General features: G+C 45.5%; 1 protein-coding gene across 6 annotated transcripts in view; it reads right to left on the bottom strand.

The window, feature by feature from the left end:
• Positions 1-23,012, bottom strand: part of TEX10 (testis expressed 10) — a 678,603-nt gene that overhangs the window by 74,735 nt on the left and 580,856 nt on the right. The window contains exons 12-13 of one of the 6 annotated variants that reach the window (XR_003854635.1): positions 20,031-20,296; positions 18,593-19,018 (exon numbers count right to left, since the gene is read on the bottom strand). The exons of 4 other annotated variants lie outside the window; for them this stretch is intronic. The gene's annotated coding sequence lies outside the window, so the exon portion shown is untranslated. Of the gene's footprint in view, positions 1-18,592; positions 20,297-23,012 lie in introns of all 6 variants that reach the window. One more of the 6 variants, XR_003854634.1, reaches the window with a different exon arrangement.

Raw genomic sequence — 23,012 nt, forward strand, 5'->3', positions numbered from 1 at the left:
AGGCGCTTGAAGTCAAGCTAATCAGAGTAATCACTACTCCAGTGAAGGAGACCAGACAGCGAAGACTACTACAACCATATAGATAATTTCAAATCCTGGTTCAAAATCTGGTGAAAAGAAAGTAGTTTTGGATACATTGGAGGCTGGGGCTGTCTATGAAGTAGTAAAAGGTTATATGGTAAGGATGGCCTACGTTTGTCTGTGGCAGGAGGGTGGGGGTGGCAGGAGGTGGCCAATGAAATTGGCATGTCATCCCTACAGGCAATACAGGAAGTTAGAGAAAATAATGAAATCACTCACTTTCTAAAAAGCAGAAAAGGAGCACATCAAACCAAGGGAGAAAAGTTGGAATGCTATGATCGTAGTCTGGGCAATAAAATCCAAGACCTCAGGCCCTAATGGGAGGCAGACTTGTACATTGTTGCTGTTACAGAGTCTTGGCTCACTGAGTGTCATGATGGGGATATGGCTATTCTGGGCTATAACTTTTTAAGGAAGAACAGAGAGGACAGAAAAGGAGAAGGAATAGCTCTTTATGATAATATCTATATTGAAGTTACTGAAATACAAGGGACGTGGCTTAGGAAAGAAGCATTTTCACTAGTTTAGTTTACAGGCCTCCGACTCAAACAGAAGAACTGGATAGAGATCTGGTCGAAGACATCCAAAAGGTGGGAAAGACGGGAGAAGTGATGCGCATTGGAGATGTTAATCCACTGGATGTGGATTAGAATATCCCTTCTGCAGAATCTACATGAAGTAGAAAGATACTGGATGCTCTTCAAGGAGCTCTGCTCAAACAAATGGTAATGAAATCTGTGAGTGATGCTTCATCTAGTGCTCACAAAGGGGTATAATGTCTCTAATATCTGGGTAGGTGCCCTCCTGAGTAACAATGATCATCAGATGGTAAAGTTTGATATCGCAAACAGGATACAGAGAAATCACATGAAGACCCAAGTTTTGAATTTCAAAAATAGACGACATAATGGGGACATACGTGAATTAATTAGCAGAAAACAGGTGAGATGGAACAAGAGTGGGTCAAATTAAAAGGAACTATTACAAAGGCAACATCTATATGTTAGAAAAATAAACAAACGTAAGAGGAAAAAGAAACCAATTATGGTTCTCAAGGAGGTGGCTGAAAAAATAAAACAAAAATAAAAGCAATCAAAAAGTACAAATGATCCCAGAAAGAGGAATACAGGGAAGAATACCTGGTGAAACTGAGGGAGATGAAGCAAGAAATCAGGAAAGGAAAAAGTCAAGCGGAAGAAAGGATTGCCAAGGAGTTAAAGTGAGGTGACAAAATATTTTCAGATATAAACAGAGAAAGAGGGAAGGCATGAGGTGGTATAGTAAAATTGAAAATGACAAGGAGCAATGTGTGGAGAAAGATGAAGAATAGCAGAAATATTAAACAAATACTTCAGTTCAGTGTTCACTAAAAAAGACACTGGAGAAGGACCATTGCTGTTTAACAAGACCATGGATGGCTGTGGGGTAGATGCAACCCTACTTACAGAAGATAATGCATGGGAAGAGCTAGGAAAACTGTAAGTGGATAAAGCCATGTGGCCAGATGTGCTAATTCTTCCTTCCCAGGATACTAAGGGAGCTAAGAGCTGTGCTGGTGGGTCTACTGAAAGACCTCTTCAATATATCGCTGGAAATGGGAATGGTATTACAAAGACTGGAGCAGAGTGGTTTGATCCCACTTCACAAGAGTGGTAGTAGAGAGGAGGCTGGAAACTACAGGCTGGTTAGCCTCACCTTGGTCGAGACTGCTGAAGGAAAGGATACTTAACTACATACAATCCAGTGGGTTGCTGGACCCAAGTGTCATGGAGAGTGAGTCCTTGTACTGTGGCGTGGTTTACGCAGCCTAGCAAGGAAACCCAGAAGGCCAACGCCGACAGGAAGCGAAAACACTCAGGGACTGGTTCTATTTTCACCTATACCAATCCCTTCCCCTGTAGGTTGAACCCTTGGATCAGCAGGACTTAGGCAAGGTCCAACTGAGCAGAGGGGTGAAATACTGTAGCAGGTCAGAGGACAGGGGCAGGCAGTGCGCAGTTGGTATCGTGTCCAGGCAGAGGTTGGGACAGGCGGAGGACAAATGACTTCAGGTTCCTAGCAAGGTCAAGGTAGGCGGAGATCAAGCAGTGTCAGGCCCAGGCAATGGTGAGGGCAAGTGGAGATCACGCAGCATCAGGTCCAGACCAAGGTCAGAGTATGAGAGAACAATCCAGAGGAAGGAAAGGCAAACAGGACCAAGACGAAGGCAGGCTGGACGAAGCACGGCAGGAATGAGGCCAGGAGAGATGAAGTTAGGCATGGCAAGGTGATTCGAGGCATAAAGATGAGAGCAACATGCACTGCAGGCAAGTCAGAAGGACCTTTTGCTGAGGCGGAGAATTGCTGTGTCGTTAGTGCTTAAAAAGGCCCAAGTCTATGATATCTTCATAGGGCATTGCGGGCCCTTTAACACTCAGTGCGTGTGAGCCTAAGCAGGTCCCAGGAAGAGCAGGGAGCATGGCAGCTTCTCTGAAGAGCGGAATTGGCGGTTTCGGCTTGAGTGCGGCCAGTTGCAAGACTGTCCTGTGGCCGGCCAAACATGACAACAAGGCAGTACAGTTTCAACAGGGGAAGGTCCTGTCAGACAAATCTGATTTACTTTTTTGACTGTGCGACTACAAAACTGGATCAAAGAAGAGTGCTTTATCTAATTTCCTGGATTTCAGCAAAGCTTTTGATACGTTCCACACAGGAGATTAATGAATAAAATGAGAAGCTTGGGAGCGGGCACCAAGGTGGTGGAGTGGATTACAAACGGATTGATTGATAGGAGACACCGTGTAATGGTAAATGGAACCTACTCTGCAGATGGAATGTGTTAAGTGGACTGCCACAATGATCGGTTTTGGGACCGGTTCTGTTCAATGCCTTCGTTAGCGACATTGCAGAAGGGATAGAAGGTAACTTTTTACAATATATATGCAGATGACATTCAACTGTTTTTTCCTATTCAACATGATTTACTATCTACTTTGCAGTCAATTAGTTAATGTCTGCAACAAATCAAAGAATGGATGTCCTCTAGCTATTTGTTTTTAAATTTTTAAAAGACTAAGACAATGTGGATCTCATATACCTCTCTGCCTTCCGCATGTACTGCCCTCTATTTTGATAACACCTTCATCACTTTTGTGGACTCCGTCTGCAATTTAAGGTTTTATTTTGACGCTAGGATGTCGTGTTCCACATCTTTGAAGAGTGCTGCAATCAGGGTACTATAAACTGCGCCTACTACGACATTTAACTTTTTTTTATCCACCAAGATTTTAGAATCTTAATTCTTTAACCACAGTAGATTATGCAAACTCTCTAATCTTAGGTTTACCAAAATATCATTTATGAGCAGTACAATTATTTTTATTTATTAAAATTTCCTATACGCTATTCAGGCAAGCCATCATAGCCGTTTCCCATCTTTTTAAAATACCAGAGTACATAAATATAGCCTAATAAAACAGTAAAATACAGTGTTCTACATAAAATAGGGTAAAATATAGTATACTAAATTATTCAAGGAAATTACAACAAATAAACAGGGCCGATCAGTACAAGTGCGCTCGGCGGAGCGCACTGTTAACCTGCGATTGAACGCGCGTCGAAAACACACGTCCAAACCCCCCCCGAACTTAATAGCGCCCGCAACATGCAAATGCATGTTGATGGCCCTATTAGGTATTCCCTGCTCGCGATTCAGAAAGCAAAATGTGCAGCCAAGCCGCACATTTTACTTTCAGAAATTAGCGCCTACCAAAGGTAGGCGTTTAATTTCTCTGGGCACCGGGAAAGTGCACAGAAAAGCAGTTTTTACTGCTTTTCACTGCACCCTCCGACTTAATATCATGGCGATATTAAGTCGGAGGTCCCGAAAGTTAAAACAAGTTTAAAAAAAAAAAAAATTTGAAATAGGCCCGCGGCTTGAAAACCGGACGCTCAATTTTGCCGGCGTCCGGTTTCCAAACCCATGGCTGTCAGCGGATTTGAGAACCGACGCCAGCAAATTGAGCGTCAGCTGTCAAACCTGCTGACAGCCACCGCTCCTGTCCAAAAAGAGGGACTAGGGACGCGCTAGTGTTCCTAGCACCTCTTTTTGCCGCGGGCCCTCATTTGAATACAGAATCGCGCGCACAGGAGAGTGGCTTGTGCTCTCTCCCGTGACTTTTACTGTATCGGCCCGAAAGTATAGCACAAGGATGGAATAAAAGAGTTCTTTGCCTATTTTCCTTCTGGATTCTTAAACGCAATACCAAACAGCCATGTTTTAAGGTTTTTTCTAAACAATTTTACATCTGTTTGTAATCACAATTCCACTGGGAGTGAGTTCCAGAGTCGTGGGCCTGCTATCGAAACAGCTCTGTCCCTCACTTGATTTAAGTGAGCTGAATTTACAGATGGCACTGCTGCTCACCTTATTATACTCACTAAATGAAGGGAGCATATATCTCCAGTTCTCACCCCAATCGAACAGAGAATAAAATGAAAAATGTTACTGTTGGTGTACATAACAATTAAAGGTGATGGAACTTTATATCTATCTAAACTTCTTCAGCTATATCAGCCCTCTTGTACCTTGCAGTCTTCCAATAATTTAGGTTTAATCATTCCTTTGCCTAAGCAAATTCGGCTTGTCAAAACCTGCTCTCCTGCCTTTTCCACTTTTGCCCCAATTTATGGAACTCTCTTCCTCGTAAATTATGGTTATTTAGTGTCATTAAGCAGGTTCGTTAGCAGCTGATGTCACACATATGGTACACTGTAAAGTGCTTTCTGTTATGTATTTTATCATTTGTACTGTCTTGATTTTATGCCTTCTTTTAATTTGCTTATATTTGTAAATTAAATTTTGTATTTTGCTATTATTATTGTTTTAAGCTAGGTCGAGAATACTTTATACAAATCTCATCTTTGTGTGCTTTTCATCACTCCAAATAACATAAAATCTTCACTGATATCTATTGTGCTATTCGTACCTCTGATTGTGCATGTAAAACTGCCCCCTAAAACCTAGGCCACCACAAAAAGCTCACCCCGAGTTACTAGTTGCCCCTCTTACAGTGGTATAAATAGTTTACTTCTATGGGAGTCTTATAAAGGGTCTCTCTCTCGCCAGTAGCAGTCCAAAATTTGATAAAAGCCTTGCTGGGCACGTCTCAGCTTGAGATGTGAAAAATCGTAGGTGTGATAAATTTAACGCACATTGTGCTAAAATAGCTATGTGATGCGGTAAAATAGTGCACACTGCGGTATCTGGAAAATTACCCTAGCCATGCCTCCCCCTTTTCTATTTTTTTTTTTTATCATGGGTGCTATTCTTGCGAAATTATGAATCTGGTTATAGTTTAAAATTGGCTAAGTTACTCAGATAACTTCACTCCTCCCTGAAATGCTTCTTTTTTTTTAAATCTGGCTAGATTTTAGCCAGATAATGACTTATCCGGCTAACATCTAGCCACATATGGGGGGCTGAATAAACAAAACCTTGCCATTTAGATGGAAAAATAATTTATCCAACTGAATGGCTTTTGAATACTGGCCTCATAGATATTTTTGAGGGACAGTCATATGTAGTGAATAGTAGTCCAACAAACATTCCCATTAAATTATGTTGCTTCTTTTCCATGTGTTTTATCCTTATTTGAAAATCCCAACATGGTCCAAACAAACATGCTCCTTCTCAATCTTTTATGTAAAAATGGAGACAAAACCACAGAGATCTATCCAGGGGCGGATTGTGGGAAAATAGTAGCCCGGGGGATTTTTCTCCATACAGGCCCATGGGTACCCAATTACAAATACAATTTGGTGAGTCACCAAATACAGAATAAAGGGACCATAAAATATACACAGAAATGCACAGACAAACTAAACTGGAAATCACAACAAGTTAGACTGTATGTAATGCAGCAATGGAAAAACAGAAAATACCATCATTCCTCATTAAACATCAAACAATAAAATCAAGAACTATAAAACATCAATCACAATAGGAAAATCATACTAAAAATATATATTTCAAAATTGCTGATGAAAAGAACCTCCAGTAATTTAACTCATATACAAATTTTTGAAAATTTCCCTAACACCAATAAAATATTTCAAAAACAGCAGACATCAAATAATAACCAATAATTAAAAATAATAAGGATAGAAAAAAATCCCTGGTTCTCCATACCTGGGAACTTTTAATTCCAGTCACCTTAAGATGGTCATGAATTAGTTGTTCTCTAGCACAGTGGTTCTCAACCTTTTTTCTGTCGGGACACACCTGACTGATGGCTCTTACATGCGTGACACGCTGAACACATGACCATCATAGGGCTAAATGTAAAAGTACAGTTTGCATCCACAGGAACCCCCCTGACCCACAATTATGGATGTAAAACAGAATTATGACATTCCCTGTACAACTCACCTTACAAAATATATATTCTGGTTCTAGTGTCATTTCAGTAATAGCAACACAAACTCCAACTACCAGGCTCAATAGCCCTACCTATGAAAAGACAGCAGTTTATCACTATTGCATGTCCTCTTGAGAAAATGCAACAAATAAGATTGATACAGTAAAATATGTCACCTCGGTCACATACACAGAACCAACCTAACATACTACCAGGATCTGCAGTAATGCACATAAACTAATCTGCACACAGTTATACTTGTATTATGGAATGCACTCAAACAGTAACAACCCTACCTATGAAAAGGCAACACTACAAATATTAAATCAGGCCCTAAACACTAATACACCTCCTATTAGGAAAACAGAACTAGCCAAGCAGCTATAGATCCCAACACAGAAATAATTGAACAACTATACTAATAAGCAGAATAAATTTCACAACAACATTGAATAGAATAATATCCAACAATTAAAAACTCATAAAATGTATTTGAAATTCTCCAAACACCAATAAATATTTCAAACAGCAGACACAGCACATACTACTCAATAATTAAAATGGTAGTCTATCAAGAAAAATGAACTTAAAAAGCCACCTTTACTTATCCTCTCCAGCAGTTCTCCTACTCCTTTCCCTTGAGGGCCACACCAGATGCAGCAGTAGCTGCTAAAGCTGTCCTCACAGTCCTCTTCCTTAGGGACCACAACCAGTCTCTTCTCTCGTTCACACACATACCAGTCACACCCTCAGGACCAGTTTCTGTATCTCACACACCAATCATCTCCCCAACCAGTCTCTTTCTCTCACACACACACACACACACACACAAGCACATACATACCAATCATCTCCCTGATCAGTCTCTCTCACACATATACACGTCACCTCTCTGGCCAGTCTCTCTCAATCACACAATGCTCTCGTTCTCTCTTACTTACACACAAGCTCACAATCACACACATGTTCTCTCTCACAAACAGGCTCAATCACACACATGCCCTCTCTCACAGCCACAAGCCAGCCAAAAACATGCTCCATCTCTCTCGTACACACACATTTGACACACACAAGCACCCCCCCGACTCACATATACACCACATATATACAGAAGCACCCTCCCTGACTCACATATACACCACACACATACAGAAGCACCCTCCCTGACTCACATATACACCACACACATACAGAAGCACCCTCCCTGACTCACATATACACCACACACATACAGAAGCACCCTCCCTGTCTCACATACACATTACACTCTCACAGAAGCACCTTGCTTTCAGACTTGCAGCATTTTTCACTTTTACTAAAAGTGAAAGTGATGCTCCCAACCGTTAAATAAGAAAACCACATTCCTATCAGAAGGCGAAATGACACCCTTCCTTCAGGTTCTGTCCTCCCAAGGGACAGCCACCCACACAGTACAGGTTGTTTTACGCTTTCAGGCAATAAAGCAAGTGTCTTTCTTCAAACTATCAGTCGTATGATTATTCATGTGGGAGATATGGAACAGAAAGACATACTTATTCAGCTTCCCTTTTAAATGGGAAGATTCCAGTCTTAGTCATTTAAAAATATACATTTTCTAAAGGCTTAAAAACAAAAAAGCAAAACCATTTCAGATTGGAACTATTCTAGTCTTCATGCTTAAATTATGCTTCAAAAAAAAAAACCAAACCCCACCTGGCATCAGAATCTTAAATTTGTGATTTTGCTGAGATGAACATTTTAAATACTTTAATTTTTTTTTTGCTTTAGTATGTCTCTACCCACTTTGTTAAATTTTATTTTCCAGAAGAGGGAAGCTTAAAATTCAGTAATTTCATCTTTCATCCAACTTTATATGTATTATCACATTTCATTTTTTTAAACTGGCAGATTTCTCTCTCACATACACATCACACACACACAGAAGCACCATTCCTTTCTCACATACACATCACACACACACACACACCCACACACAGAAAGAAGATCGGCGCAGCCGGTCTAGCTGATCATGTGGCCGAAGAAAGGAAGATCATCGCAGCCGGAGACCAGGCACAGAGACTTAGAGGGCGCCGCGGCAGGCAGCCAGCCCTCAACTCGCCCTGCCTTCCCCCCCCCCCCCCATGCCACCCTCCTGACGCCCCCCTGGTGGTCCAGCGGAGGGCCCGGGAGCAATCTGCCGCTCTCGGGGCCTCGGCTGCCACTAACCAAAATGGCGCCGGTGGCCTTCAGCCCCTACCATGTGACAGGGGCTACCGGTGCCATTGGTTGGCCCCTGTCACATGGTGGGGCTAAAGGTCACCGGCGACTTTTTGGTTAGTGACAGCTGAGGCCCCGGGAGCGGCAGATCGCTCCCGGGCACTCCGCTGGACCACCAGGGGGGCGTCGAAAGGGTGGCACTTGGGGGGGAGGCAGGGCAAGTTGGGGGCTAGCAGAATTTTGAAAGGGCACTTTTTGCCTTTTCAAATTTCTGCCGCCTGCCGTGGCACCCCCTAAGTCTCGGCGCAGGTTGCCACGACCAACACCTATCACGTGATTAGGGTGACCGGCCCACCGGGGCATGCCCGAAGCCCCGATAGATCCAGGGGTGGATTGGCCTATCTCAAAATCAAAGGGAAATGCCTTCTCATTTCCACTAGCAATACTAGCCAATCAACATACACTTTGCCAATAATTCTTCACTTGTTCTATAACGAACCACTGCAAATGCACAAACTGTGTGATGTACTTAACAATGCTTGATCATAGACACTTCTGCGCTGTTTAGTAAGGGAACTCAGATGTTCTGTGAGGCACATTTTTATCACATATGCAAAGTGCAAGGAGATATTATATCTATATCACAATATTTCAATTAAAATCTATGCAGCCATACGGTATGAGCCAAGAGTTAGGATAGTACACCTTACTTTGGAAACTATCGGTATGCTGTTTCATTAGCTGATTGGCTAGTATTGTTAGGGAAAATGAGAAGATAACTTTCGATTGGTTTTAAGATAGAGCTGTGTAATGATTGGTTCAGTTGAAGCTGTAGCTGAGTTCAAAATCCTGTGTCTTTGTCTCCATTTTTGAAGAAAAGATTAAGAAGAAGCATGTTTGTTTGGACCAACGGGACAGCTCTATTATTTATTTGTTTTTTTCAGAGTTTTTATACCGCACATTCAGAAAAATAGTAGTCAAAACAGTTCAGTGTCATGGTTTCACCTGCTGGGCAGCCTTACGGTGCCCTGATCCAGTCTGCTATGACACCTCCCCACCAGCAGAGGCCTCAAATGAGCTCTGTTCCAAGTACCTGAGCCATCTCTTCACTGGTCACCTCACTCTGCCTATGGTGCAGCCTCCTCTCCACCAGGGATCCTCAGCAAGCTTCATCTTCAGCCTAGACAAGCTCTGCCTTGCTGCTGTCACCACACCCAAGCTCTATCCCCATTTAACCCTTCCTTGCAAGAACCTAGATGCTGTTCCATGGAATCACCCTTGGCTCTCTGACCTGGCCACTCTTACCTTTTGACCTCTAGGCCTTCCTCTATCTTGCTTTTTGCCTTGCGGCCTACCTAGGCCTTACTTTGCCTGTGGCCTCCAGGCCTTCTCTCCTTGGACCTTGCTCTGTGGCCTACTCGAGTCTTAACTTACCTTGTGGCCTCTGGTCCTCATTCTTAGTAGCCTTTGGGTCTTATGTGTTGCTGCCCTTGGGCCTCAGTGTTCTCTGTTCTGTTTTGTCTGTTCCTACCCTTATCTTCTTTGTCTAACTATATCTGCCCCTCTTCAAGTCATCTGAAACTATTCCTAATTCCAAACATGTTGAAGCTCTTCAGCTTGGAGAAGAAATAGCAGAGGGAATATGACAGAAGTGTCATATCCCCCTTGTGAATCAAGTTAATAGGAATGGCTATTTACCCTTTCAAACAGAACTAGGGTCATTCCATGAAACTAACAGTTGATTTAAAACAAATTTAAGTTACCAAAGTCAAAATTAAACTATGGAATTTGCTGCCTGAAGATGTAGTCAAAAACAACAACAAAGCTGGGCCTAAAAGAAGGTTTGACAAGTTTCTGGAAAACAGGTCCAATAACATTTATTAGCTAGGCAGATATGGCAATCAGCACTTCTTATATCTGGCAATAAATAACTCGATGGTCTGACCCAGCATGACACCTCTGATATTCTTATAACATAGCCCTTTGAAGCCAAAAGGCCATCTGCCTAGACACATTTTGACTAAAAGTGGCCAGCCTTGGGGCAAAAACAGAACAAGGCCAGCACAGCTTTCTGAAGGCGATAATAAAATGTTTCAGAGATCAGCTATATAAAAAGGTTAGGAGCTTGAGGCAGTAAAGCTAGGCGCAGGGAGATAAGCTCATCTTGACTATCACTGATTTAAGAATTTAGTTTTTCAATAAATATTTAGTGCCTCATATCAAAAATCTGTATACTATTCTTAGCCGATTCTAGTTCATACTGACACTGAGGGGGGGAGGTGGATGCACTAATCAACCGTGTTCAGTGATATTCACTCCCAACCTATGAGGGCCACCAACAGGTCAGGTTTTCAGGATATCCCTAATGAATACATATGAGAAATTTGCATGGAAATTACCGCCATTATATAGAAATCTATATCATGCATATTCATTAGGGATATACTGAAATCCCAATCTATTGGCAGCCCTCAAATGTTGGGAGTGAATACCACTTAATTATGCCAATCCAAACAGCCATGCAAGCTCTTTTCCAAATAGAATAGGACTAAAAGGAGACTTATGAACCTTCTATTTAGGTACATAGGTTATCTGACATTCATTTTAAGGGGCTAGCAAAGTGATGCCAGAACTTTGCTCCCTATTAGCTTCCAATATCAAGCTAAATAAACTAGATTTTTTTGTCATAGAAGTAGTGTCATTACTTTTAACCTGCACTTGAACTCTTCAATAGTGGAACCATATAAGCTATAATGCGACATGTAAGTAATGTTATTGTGATGAAAAGAAACCATGAAGATAGACTACTACAGCAAATGGACATATATAACAGTTCTAAATGCAGAAGCATTAAAAATAGTGTGCAATATACTTTTCATCCAAAAATATAGTTTTGTATGTTGTGCTAATGCAATTTCAAATATTACAGCCATCTGGGAACTAAATGTGCACCCATTATAAAGTGCTAATTTTAATCCTAGAAAAGCAATGACATTTAAATTATGAAATTCTAATTATATTTCCATTATGATTTTTTTTTAATTTTATATTTATTAAGTTTTATAATAACAAAACAAAGATAACTTTCCTTAAAGTACATCAAAAGATTAACACATAAATATATTCCATTTGGTACAAATAATATAGGAAATAAATTTAACTTTCACATTTTCTCAGGAAATATTGTGGGAGAGAGATAGAACACTAGAGGAGTAATTAAGTGGAAAACAACATATTACAGGCAAGACTCTCTTGTCATACCATCATTTATTCTGCGTGAGAGTATCTTTTAATCACGGGGTGATGATCTTGGCATTTAAGAATTCCCTCAAATGCTCAGGATTATAAAACACAAACATTTCCAGAGTATTTATTACATATCTTGCTGGATATCTCAAAAGAAATTCCGCCCCCAGTGTACGAGCCTCTGGGCGCATTTTCAAGAAATCTTTCCTGCGTAACTGAGTTACTCTGGATAGATCAGGAAATATATGGATAAGCCCTCCTAGATAGGTAACATTTATCACTTTGAAGTAATGCTTCATAATTAATGCTTTATCATACTCAGAATATAATGAGACAATTAAGACCGGTCTTTCCAGCCCTTCAAGACCTGAACTTTCTAAATAATCAGACAAGTTCTCATAGTCTCCCATATCCCCTATCGGGGATATCTGAATTTGGCTTTGCCTTTGTTTCAAAAACAAAATTTTCTTCGGCGTTGGCATCTGCTCTTCTGGGATCTTCAAAATTTCCTTTAAATATCTTTTAATGTTGAGATTACTTACCTGATAATCTCCTTTTCCTTAGTGTATGCAGATGGACTCAGAACAAGTGGGTATAGTGTGCTCGTGCTAGCAGTTGGAGACAGATCTGACGTCAGCACGGGTACATATACCCCCACAGGAAGTGAAGCAACTCAGTAATCTTCCTTGCAAAAGCTGTTATGGATATATGTGTACTGAGCGATCAATGAATTAGTGAAACAGGATTCCCCTGACCGATTGATAGTAGCTGGAGACCGCCAACATTCCCAACCGGAAGACATCGACACCTGGTAGAGTGGACGTTCTTGTGTAAGAAATGACATGCCTTACCTTGAATTGAGGAAACCCCATGTATACTGGCAGCCAGGCGGGATGGTGAGTCCATCTGCATACACTAAGGAAAAGGAGATTATCAGGTAAGTAATCTCAACATTTCCTAGCGTGTAGCAGATGGACTCAGAACAAGTGGGATGTACAAAGCTACTCCCGAACTGGGCGGGAGGCTGTCTGAGGACCGCGTAGGACTGCCCTCGCAATGCTGTGTCCCTCCCTGGCCTGGACATCCAGACGGTAAAATCTGGAAAAGGTATGGAGGGAGGACCATGTCGTCGCCTTACATATCTCCGCGGGCGACAGCATCCTAGATTCTGCCCAAGAGGCCATCTGCGCTCTGGTAGAATGAGCCTTGACCTGCAGAGGCGGTGACTTCCCGGCCTCTACGTAGGCCGCTCTGATAATTTCTGTGATCCAGCGGGCGATGGTGGGCCGTGAGGCCGCTTCTCCTTGTTTCTTCCCGCTGTGAAGGATGAACAGATGGTCCGTCTTTGGTACTGCTTCTATCAATTCCAGGTATCTGGGCAGCAATCTGCCGATGTCGAGATGGCGTAGCAAACGCCCTTCTTCTGATTTCTTCAAACCCGCTGTGGTTGGCAAGGATATGGTTTGGTTGAGGTGAAATTGTGAGACTACTTTAGGTAAAAAGGAGGGAACCATGCGAAGATGGATAGCCTCAGGAGTGATTCTAAGAAAGGGATCACGGCAGGACAGCGCTTGAAGCTCCGAGATGCGGCGTGCTGAACACTCTGCCAGCAGGAACACCATCTTCAAAGTTAGCGAACGGAGAGACAGGCCCCGAAGGGGTCTGAAGGTGGATCCCGCGAGGAAATCCAAAATGAGGTTGAGGTTCCACAGGGGTACTGGCCACTTCAGTGGCGGACGAATGTGCTTGACTCCTTTCAGGAAGCGGGACACATCTGGGTGCGTGGCAATGGTCTTGCCGTCCCTCCTGGGACCGTAGCAAGACAGCACAGCCATCTGGACCTTGATGGAGCTTAGGGAGAGAGCCTTCTAAAGCCCATCCTGCAGGAAATCCAGAACAATAGGGATTGTGGTCGCATGTGGATTGGTGCCATGAGTGTCGCACCAGGCTTCAAATACTCTCCAGATCCTTATGTAGGTGAGGGATGTGGAAAACTTGCGCGCTCGGAGGAGTGTGTCTATCACCGGCTCCGAGTAACCTCTTTTCTTCAGCCTAGCCCTCCCAATGGCCAGACCGTAAGAGAGAATTGAGCCGGATCCTCGTGGAGGATGGGACCTTGATGAAGCAGGTCCCTGAGAGGAGGCAGGGGAAGGGGCTCCCCTGTTAGCAGTCTTCTCATGTCCGCGTACCAGGGTCTTCTTGGCCAGTCTGGTGCCACTAGAAGAACTAGGCCTCTGTGCCTCTGAATCTTGTGTATAAGGGCGCCCAGCAGGGGCCACGGAGGAAAGGCGTATAGCAGGGTCCCTGGAGGCCATGGCTGAACCAGGGCGTCGATCCCGTGAGAGAACGGATCTCGCTTGCGGCTGAAGTATCTGGGTACTTGAGCATTGGACCTGTCCGCTAGTAGGTCCATGTCCGGAGTCCCCCACTGATCCACAATCATCTGGAAGGCTGTGGGGGACAGCTGCCATTCTCCCGGATTTAGGCTTTCCCTGCTGAAGAAGTCTGCCCGCGGTGTTGTCCCTTCCGGCAACGTGGACGGCGGAGATGTCCTGGAGATTCGCCTCTGCCCAAGCCATCAGCGGGGCTATCTCTAGGGACACCTGTTGGCTTCTGGTTCCACCCTGTCGGTTGATGTATGCCACCGTGGTGGCGTTGTCGGACATCACTCTGACTGCTCTGTTCCGCAGTCTGTGAGCAAATCGCAGGCAGGCTAACCGGACTGCCCGTGCCTCTAGACGGTTGATGTTCCACCCCGACTCTTCTCTGTTCCACCGCCCTTGGGCGGTGAGCTCTTCGCAGTGTGCTCCCCATCCGCTCAGGCTGGCATCTGTGGTGAGCAGAATCTACGTGGGGGAGGACATCTTCGACTCCCTGCTCGCGGGGGAGGACTGCAACCACCACCATAGCTGGGTCCGCACTCTGGCTGGTAGAGGTAGATGCACGGAGTAATTCCGGAAGCGTGGGCTCCATCGAGAGAGAAGAGAACGTTGTAGTGGTCTCATATGGGCCCGTGCCCAGGATACCACTTCCAGGGTGGATGCCATGAGACCGAGAACCTGCAGATAATCCCAAGCTATGGGCCGGCTGGCTCCCATCAAGGACCGTAGACGCGTCTGGAGTTTTAACCTTCTCTTGGTGGTGAGGCTGACTTTGTCTGCCTGGGTGTCGAACTGGACTCCCAGGTATTCCAGTGATTGTGAAGGCTATAGGCAGCTCTTGTTTAGGTTGACTACCCATCCCAAGCTTTCCAGCAGGGAGATCACTCTATTGGTTGCCCAATGGCTATCCTCTCGGGATTTCGCCCTGATCAGCCAATCGTCTAGGTATGGATGGACAAGGATTCCTTCCCGTCTGAGCGCCGCTGCTACCACTACGATCACCTTGGTGAAGGTCCGCGGTGCCGTGGCTAACCCGAAGGGCAAAGCCTGGAATTGGAAGTGTCGTCCCAGAACCTTGAAGCGTAGGTAGCGCTGATGATCCTGATGGATCGGGATATGCAGGTAGGCTTCTGACAAGTCTAAGGCCGTGAGGAACTCCCCTGGCTGTACTGCGGTCTTGACTGAGCGCAGAGTTTCCATGCGAAACCTCGGGACCCTTAAGTATCGATTGACTGACTTGAGGTCTAATACGGGCCGGAAAGTGCCCTCTTTCTTGGGTACCATGAAATAAATGGAATAGTGTCCAGAATCTATTTCCCATGCAGGTACTGGGATTATGGCTTCCAAGGACAGGAGCCTCGCCAGGGTAACTTCTAATGCCGCCTTCTTGTGGATTGGACACGGAGACTCCACAAACCTGTCCGGAGGGGTGTGATGGAAGTCCAGATAATAGCCCTCTCGGATGATGGCGAGGACCCACTGGTCCGACGTAATCTCGACCCATCTGGGGTAGAAGAGGGTTAACCTGCCCCCTATGGCTCCGTCCCCCGGATGGATCGGCTGATTCTCATTGTGAGGCGCGGCCGGGACCTGAACCCGAGCAGTCTCTCCTCTTGCGCTGCTTGGTCCGAAAGGACTGGTTCCTGGCCTAAGGACGAGGTGCCTGGTAGCGACTCCTATAGGGAGTGAAGCGTTGGGAGCTTCTACATCTGGAGGGCCTCGGAAAGATGCGCTGGTTCCTCTTGGACCTGTCTTTCGGCAGTCGAGGTACTGGAGAGGGCGCCCCATGTGCTGGCCAGTTTATCTAGGTCGCTGCCGAATAGGAGAGAGCCCTTGAACGGCATTCTAGTGAGACGTGTCTTAGAAGGAGCATCGGCTGACCAATTCCGTATCCAAAGCTGCCTCCTGGCTGCTACTGAGGATGAGACCCCCTTGGCTGTCGTACGGACTAGGTCGGAGGCGGTATCCGTAAGGAACGAGAGAGCTGACTCCATGTCTGCTGCCGGAGCATTGTTCCTGACCTGTGACAAACAGGAGCGCGTTACCACTGTGCAGCAGGTTACGATTCGCAGAGATAGAGCTGCCACCTCAAAGGTTTGTTTCAGGATGGCGTCCAGGCGTCTGTCATGAGCCTCCTTGAGGGCCGCCCCCCCTCCACTGGAATGGTAGTGCGCCTGACCACAGCGCTAACCAAGGCGTCCACCTTAGGGCACGCCAGCATATCCATGAATGCCGGGTCCAGGGGGTACATGCCAGACAGGGCCCGACCCCCTTTGAACGAGGCCTCCAGCGCATTCCACTCCAAATCTATCAGCTGTTGCGCCGCTTGCAGGAAGGGGAAATGGCGGGCTGTGGGACGAAGACCCTCCAGCAGGGGTTCTGCGTAGATGCCTCCATGGTGCTGGGGCCTGGAATGGCCAACTCCGTCAGGCACTGAGAGACCAGGTCGGAGAGATCTTCCTTGGGAAAGAACCGCCTCATAGTTCGATATGGCTCTATCCCCGGGGCAAGGTCCCCCTCCTCGGGGGGGTTCGGACTCGTCCTCCGAGACCATCAGGGTCCGCATGAGCCGGACTGCCTGGAGGCTGGTGCCCGCAATAAGGGCGAGAAGGTCCGGGGCAGGGTCAGCCGGAGCAGCAGCTGGTCCAGGACGGGAAGCCGACTGCATCTGTACAAAGGCGTGGATCCCTTTAAATAAGTCCACCCAGGAAATGGAAGCGGTCTCCAGCCGTCGGGGTACCAGGTCCCCCGGGATTCCTGGCTGTTCGAGACGGCCCGCTAGGTGTGGTGTGGCCCCTGGGGAACTGTCGGTAAACCTCGGTTGAGACTGGTCCTGGCCCGAGGCTCCCACGGCCTCCTCACATTGGGCACAGAGGAAGTATGGTTCCTCGCTCTGCGTGGCTCTAAGCTGGCACGCTGAGCACAGGCCAAGAGCTTTCACGCCGGAATCAGGAGGTGTCGCCTCTGGAGACGCCGGGGCGTTTAAGTGTTCCATCGCGTCTTGCGAATGTAGGGCGCCGGCGCCTATGCTCTCAGCGATATGCGCTCAATAATATGAGCCCAACAACAATATGTGCTCAGCAATATGCGTTCAGCAATATGCATTCAGCAATATGCATTCAGCAATATGCGTTCAATAATAAACAATATGCGCTCAGTAATATGCGTTCAGCAATATGCGCTCAATAATAAACAATATGCGCTCAGTAATATGCGTTCAGCAATATGCGCTCAATCAACAATATGTGCTCAATATACGCTTAGCAATATGTATGCTGCGTTGTGCGCCTATCCACAGGCGCCTATCCGTGTGCGCTCAATACCTGAAAAAGGCAGACAAAAATGGCGACCTCCATGGCGTGCCGTATGCAGGCAACGCCGCCGATCCTCGTACCTCGGAGACCAAAAGTAAGAGATGTACGCCTTACCTGATCCTCGGCGCTTCCCGGCTGTAACCCGGGCGGTCTCCGGCTGCGGGGGGAGGGGGAAATACCTTCACCGCCGCGCTCGAGGAAGTGCACCTGCTGCCTCTAAGCCGCCGAACTCGTCTCGCTCGGGGCTAAGTCCACACCGGGACCGAGGCGCCTCTCAGCCAGGCCCGAGCCCTTCTCGCTCGGGGGCTAGATCCCTGCCGCGAATCGGCCACTGGACCGAGGCTCTTACCTCCGAGGGACCACGGAAATCACCTCGGGAAACTCGACTGGGGGAGGGACCCGAGGGTATCACCGCAGGAGTGCGGGGCTCGTCTTCTGAGAAATTTGGAAAGTAGAAAGTAGTATTGGAAAACACGCTCAGCGAGCGTGCAGGCACTCCAAACTGCTTTGGAGACGGACATTACTGAGTTGATTCACTTCCTGTGGGGGTATATGTACCCGTGCTGACATCAGATCCGTCTCCAACTGCTAGCACGAGCACACTATACCCACTTGTTCTGAGTCCATCTGCTACATGCTAGGAAAATGATATTAATGGTAGTTCGACTACCTTAGGAAAATTCAAGACCCTTAGATTTAATTGCCTTAAATAATTCTCCACAGTTTCAAGTCTACGCATTGAAACTGCTTGTTCTTTCATAGACGCCACACTTAATTCAGATAGTTGTTTTAACTCATTTTTCACTTGTGCTAAGTCTTTAGTTTGTTCTTCATTCTTTCTCTTGACCTGGTTTTCCAAAGAAGTTATTTTCGAGGAGTTTTCATCCGTTTCATGGGTATATTCATTAACTACCCTGGTCATCCCCACTATCAAGTCCCAAAGAGACTCCTTAGTAATTACAGCTGGTCTTTTTACCTGGAGAGGGCTCCTATTGCTCCACTTTCTCCTTCTCCCGCTGGTAATCTCTGGAGTATACTCCCGGCAAGCTCTCCATTCTATGCCGGTCTTGCCGGAGTCGTGGAGGGAGGTGAGACGCTCCCTTGATCCATTGCCTCGTCGAAACATCCACCCAGCTGAGACGGAACTGCGACGTCATCCGCAGGCGACTCCGCTTGCATGGCGGGGCTTGGAGAGGTAGCCCTCGGCTGCTCTCGCGGCTCTGGTGGGGTCAATGATACATTCCCAGGCAGCGATGGTTCTCCTATTCCGATCCCGCCAGCGGGGCTCAAGACCCCCGTTTGAGGTAAGGGCATCGCATACTGCAAGATGATACGCTGACCACTTGGAAGTGAGGGCTCGGGTGGATAAACCCTTACTTTACCCTTCCTCTTGTGAGGCATTCTGTAAAAAGGAATAAAAAAATCGCGGAAAACAGGATTTTTCGGGAGTGTTTGAATGTGCAACCGCTCAAGGAGCCATCTTGGATCTCTCTCCCCTCTATTATGATTTTAACACTAAAAAAAAATTCTGGTCATTTGTTAACTAGCTTTTTTGGGGGGGGTCAGGTTGGTATATTAAAGAAGAGAATGGTAATATATTAAAAAAGAAACAGATTTTCAAAAATCTTAATCTAATAATTATAGGTAACTAAATTGTATTATTGGTTTTTTTTTTCAAGTATTTGGGTGCTAAAGTGTTAATATTTCTTGGTTAACATATTTTTAAACTATTTCTATGAGTTAATTAATGCAAACCTATTTTCTAGGTAGGGTAATAGTATATAAAAACACCATGTACATAAAGGTTTAAGATGCGAGTTGTGCTATGTATGTAACTGGAGGTTATGGATGTCATGAGAGATTAAAGAATATATTGTCACTTTTCTCATTGGAGAAAGGTGACTAGTGGCATGCCTTAGGGATCTATACTGGGACTGATAATGTTTAACATATTCATTAATGATCTGGAAAAGGGAGCAGTGAGTGAGGTGACTGAAACAGTAGATGGCATAAAATTATTCAAAGTAGTTACAACACAAGCAGACTGAGAAATTGTGAGACTGGGGAACTGGGCATCCATCTGGCAAATAAAATTAAAGGTAGACAAATTAAAAGTAATGTATACAGGAATAAATAAGCCCAGCTACCAGCCACTCATAATAAAGTGGTTTCCTATTTTGTATCTATGGTAAAAATTGATTAATATATTTAAAGGACTTTTGCCAGCACAAACAGTGTCCTAGGCAAGATTTTCAGTAAGCGTACCACTATTCCCAGCTGACTGTGTGGGTCCTTTGGCACACCCCCACACTGGGGAATGCTGGGTCACTATTGACTAGCTTGGGAAGTGTATGGAAACCTCTGAGGGCAGGTGAGGTAGATACGGAAGTGAGTTCAGGCAATATGCAGCTTACCCCTCTTGCTTTTGTCCTCTGGAGTCGCCAACACCATTTACCCCCTGAGAATCTAGAGTCCTCATCACTTCTCCAAGGCATTTTCTCAGCAGGCCAAGGAGAGGAGGGCATGGACATTAAGACTAGCATCAGCAGACAGCCTGGGAAATGGACAGCAATAGCAATACCAAGATGGGGGAAAGCAGTAAAGGCAGAACCAGGTGAGGAGAGAGATAAAGAGCAACAGCAGTTATGAGATCAGAGGGGAGAGATGGAAATAGCAGCAGCTGCATATAGGAAAGAAAATTAGGAAACAGACAACAATGGATGGAATGAATGAGACAGCAGTAGGAGCATTGCAAAACAGAGGGGAGAAGGTGTAAGCAGCATCAGGCATACAGTAGCAACATTACTGAAATGGGGTCGCAGAATTCTCATTTGGGGTCGTGGCTGCCTTCCGATGTAAATTTAAAAAAAAAATAAAAATCAATCTCCGATTTGAAAAACCCCCCAAAAAAACCAACTTCTGCGTCAGCAACAAGCCTGCTTAATCTAAGCCATGTGCTGCAAGCATGAACAGCGCCACCTAGACTGCTCTCACCTCTTGGCACTCCAACTTTCCGAACTGTGCCTTGATTTCTCCTGTGCAGGTGCAGGGACGAGAAATTGCAATGGAAGCTGCAAGGGGGCTTGAAATCGGGAATAAAAGCAGCATGGGAGGGGCTTGAAATCGGGAATAAAAGCAGCACAGGAGGGCATGAAATCATGAATAAAAGCAGCACAGGGGGCTTGAAATTGGGAATAGAAGCAGCCACGGGGGGGGGGGGGCTTGAAATCGGGAATAAAAGAGGCATGGGGGGGGCTTGAAATTGGGAATAGAAACAGCACTAGGGAGTGTTTAAATGAGCTTTGTTGTGCTGTGTCCTGGCTTTATAGTTGGCGGAGGGTGGGGGGTGTCTTTTGATAGAAGATCAAGAGCCTTGATACACCTGCTTACTGCTCATTCCTGCTTCACTGAATCACAGCAAAGAGAAAACAAGCGTCAAGCAAGTTCCATCATCGTCTCAGCGAGTGGAAATCTGATCACCTTGATTCCAAGAGACGTCTTTTGACAGAAGACCAAGAGCCTTGATACACTGTTCACTGCTCATTCCTGCTTCATTAAATCACAGCAAAGAGAAAAGGTGCACCATGGAGAAATTCTTATGCAGCCTATCATCAAATAGTGGGTCAGCTTCTACTGCTTCAGTTCTAAATGAGAAACTAGGTAAGAAACGTGCTCAGTCTTTTTCACAAGAATGAAGAAAAGCTGAAATGCCTCATATGTCTGCAAGTACTATTCAATGAAAGCAAGAAGCCAAATAAACTTCAACGACATTTAGAAACAGTTAACACAGGATTTGTGGGGAAACCACGGTCCTTTTTTGAATGCAGGAAACAGCATCTTTCACGTCAACAAATGGAGTTTAAAAGAGCCTTGACTGTCTCTGAGCAGGCTCAATGAGCATCTTTTGAAGTGAGCTACCAGATTGAACAGACAAGGAAGCCTCACACAGTTCCAGAAACTTCAATTTTACCTGCAGCAATCACTATGGTGAAAATAATGTGTGGAGAAACAGAAGCAAATAAACTTAAAACTATACTTCTTTCAGACAATGGAGAAATTACTTACCTGATAATTTCATTTTCCTTAGTGTAGCTAGATGGACTCAGGACCAGTGGGTTATGTGCTCTTCTGCTAACAGATGGGAGAAGGAGTCAGATTTCAAAGCTGACGTCACCCTAGATATACCCCTGCAGTGACCTCAGCTCGTCAGTATTCTCTTCGAAAAGCCATTGTCGATATATATTTGCTTAAATAACTTGATTAAAACTGATTAACTTGATTGAACTGATTCAATTGATTTAAAAAACTGGAGACTGCCGGCGCACTCAACCAATTAATGCCAACACTGGACAAACTGCAGGTGTCTTGAACTAGTGGTAGGAAACGGCTTACCTGTATTTGTTTAATCTCGAGGTTCGCTTCCCAAGGTTCTCCTTCTCTGGAGCAGCCATGGACGGGATGCTGAGTCCATCTGTATACACTAAGGAAAATGAAATTATCAGGTAAGTAATTTCTCCATTTTCTAGCGTGTAGCCAGATGGACTCAGGACCAGTGGGATGTACAAAAGCTACTCCCGGACAGGGCGGGAGGCTGCCCGTGGCCCACTTAGTACTGCTCTTGTGAAGGCTGCATCTTCTCGGGCTTCAACATCCGAGCCGTAGAACCTGGAGAAGGTGTGTAGTGAGGACCACGTCGCCGCCCGACAGATCTCGGTGGGCGACAGCAGCTTGGTTTCTGCCCAAGATACTGCCTGGGCGCTAGCAGAATGAGCCTTAACCTGTAGGGGTAAAGGCTTTCCTGCCTCTATGTAGGCCGCCTTGATTACTTCCTTGATCCAGTCAGCTATGGGCGCCCGCGAGGCCGCTTCTCCTTGATTCTTCCCGCTGTGGAGGACGAACAAGCGATCTGTTTTGAGTACCGGTTCCGATCTTTCCAGGTCCTGCACTAGGAGTCTGCCGATATTTAGATGGCGAAGAACACATGAGTCTTCAGAGTCCTTACATTCATCCGGAGATGGTAGGAAGATGGCTTGGTTCAAATGAAACTTGGAAACCACTTTCGGTAGGAAGAAGGGGACGGAGCGCAGCTGTATGGTTCCAGGAGTGAACCTAAGGAACGGTTCCCGACAGGATAGTGCCTGTAGTTCAGAGATGTGACGAGCTGAACACATTGCCACCAGGAATACAGTCTTCAATGTTAAGAGGCGTTGGTCTGAAGGAAGCCCCCACTAGGAAGTCTAATACCAGACTGAAGTTCCATAGGGCCACCGGCCACTTTAGGGACGGCCAAAGTTGCTTAACCCCTTTTAGGAAACGGGTCACATCCGGATGAGCTGATAAGACAGATTCCATTCATTTCGGCTCTGAAGAAGGAGAGGGCTGCTACTTGGACCTTG

The sequence above is a fragment of the Rhinatrema bivittatum genome, chromosome 2 (genome assembly GCF_901001135.1).
Source record: "Rhinatrema bivittatum chromosome 2, aRhiBiv1.1, whole genome shotgun sequence".
NCBI classification, from domain to species: domain Eukaryota; kingdom Metazoa; phylum Chordata; class Amphibia; order Gymnophiona; family Rhinatrematidae; genus Rhinatrema; species Rhinatrema bivittatum.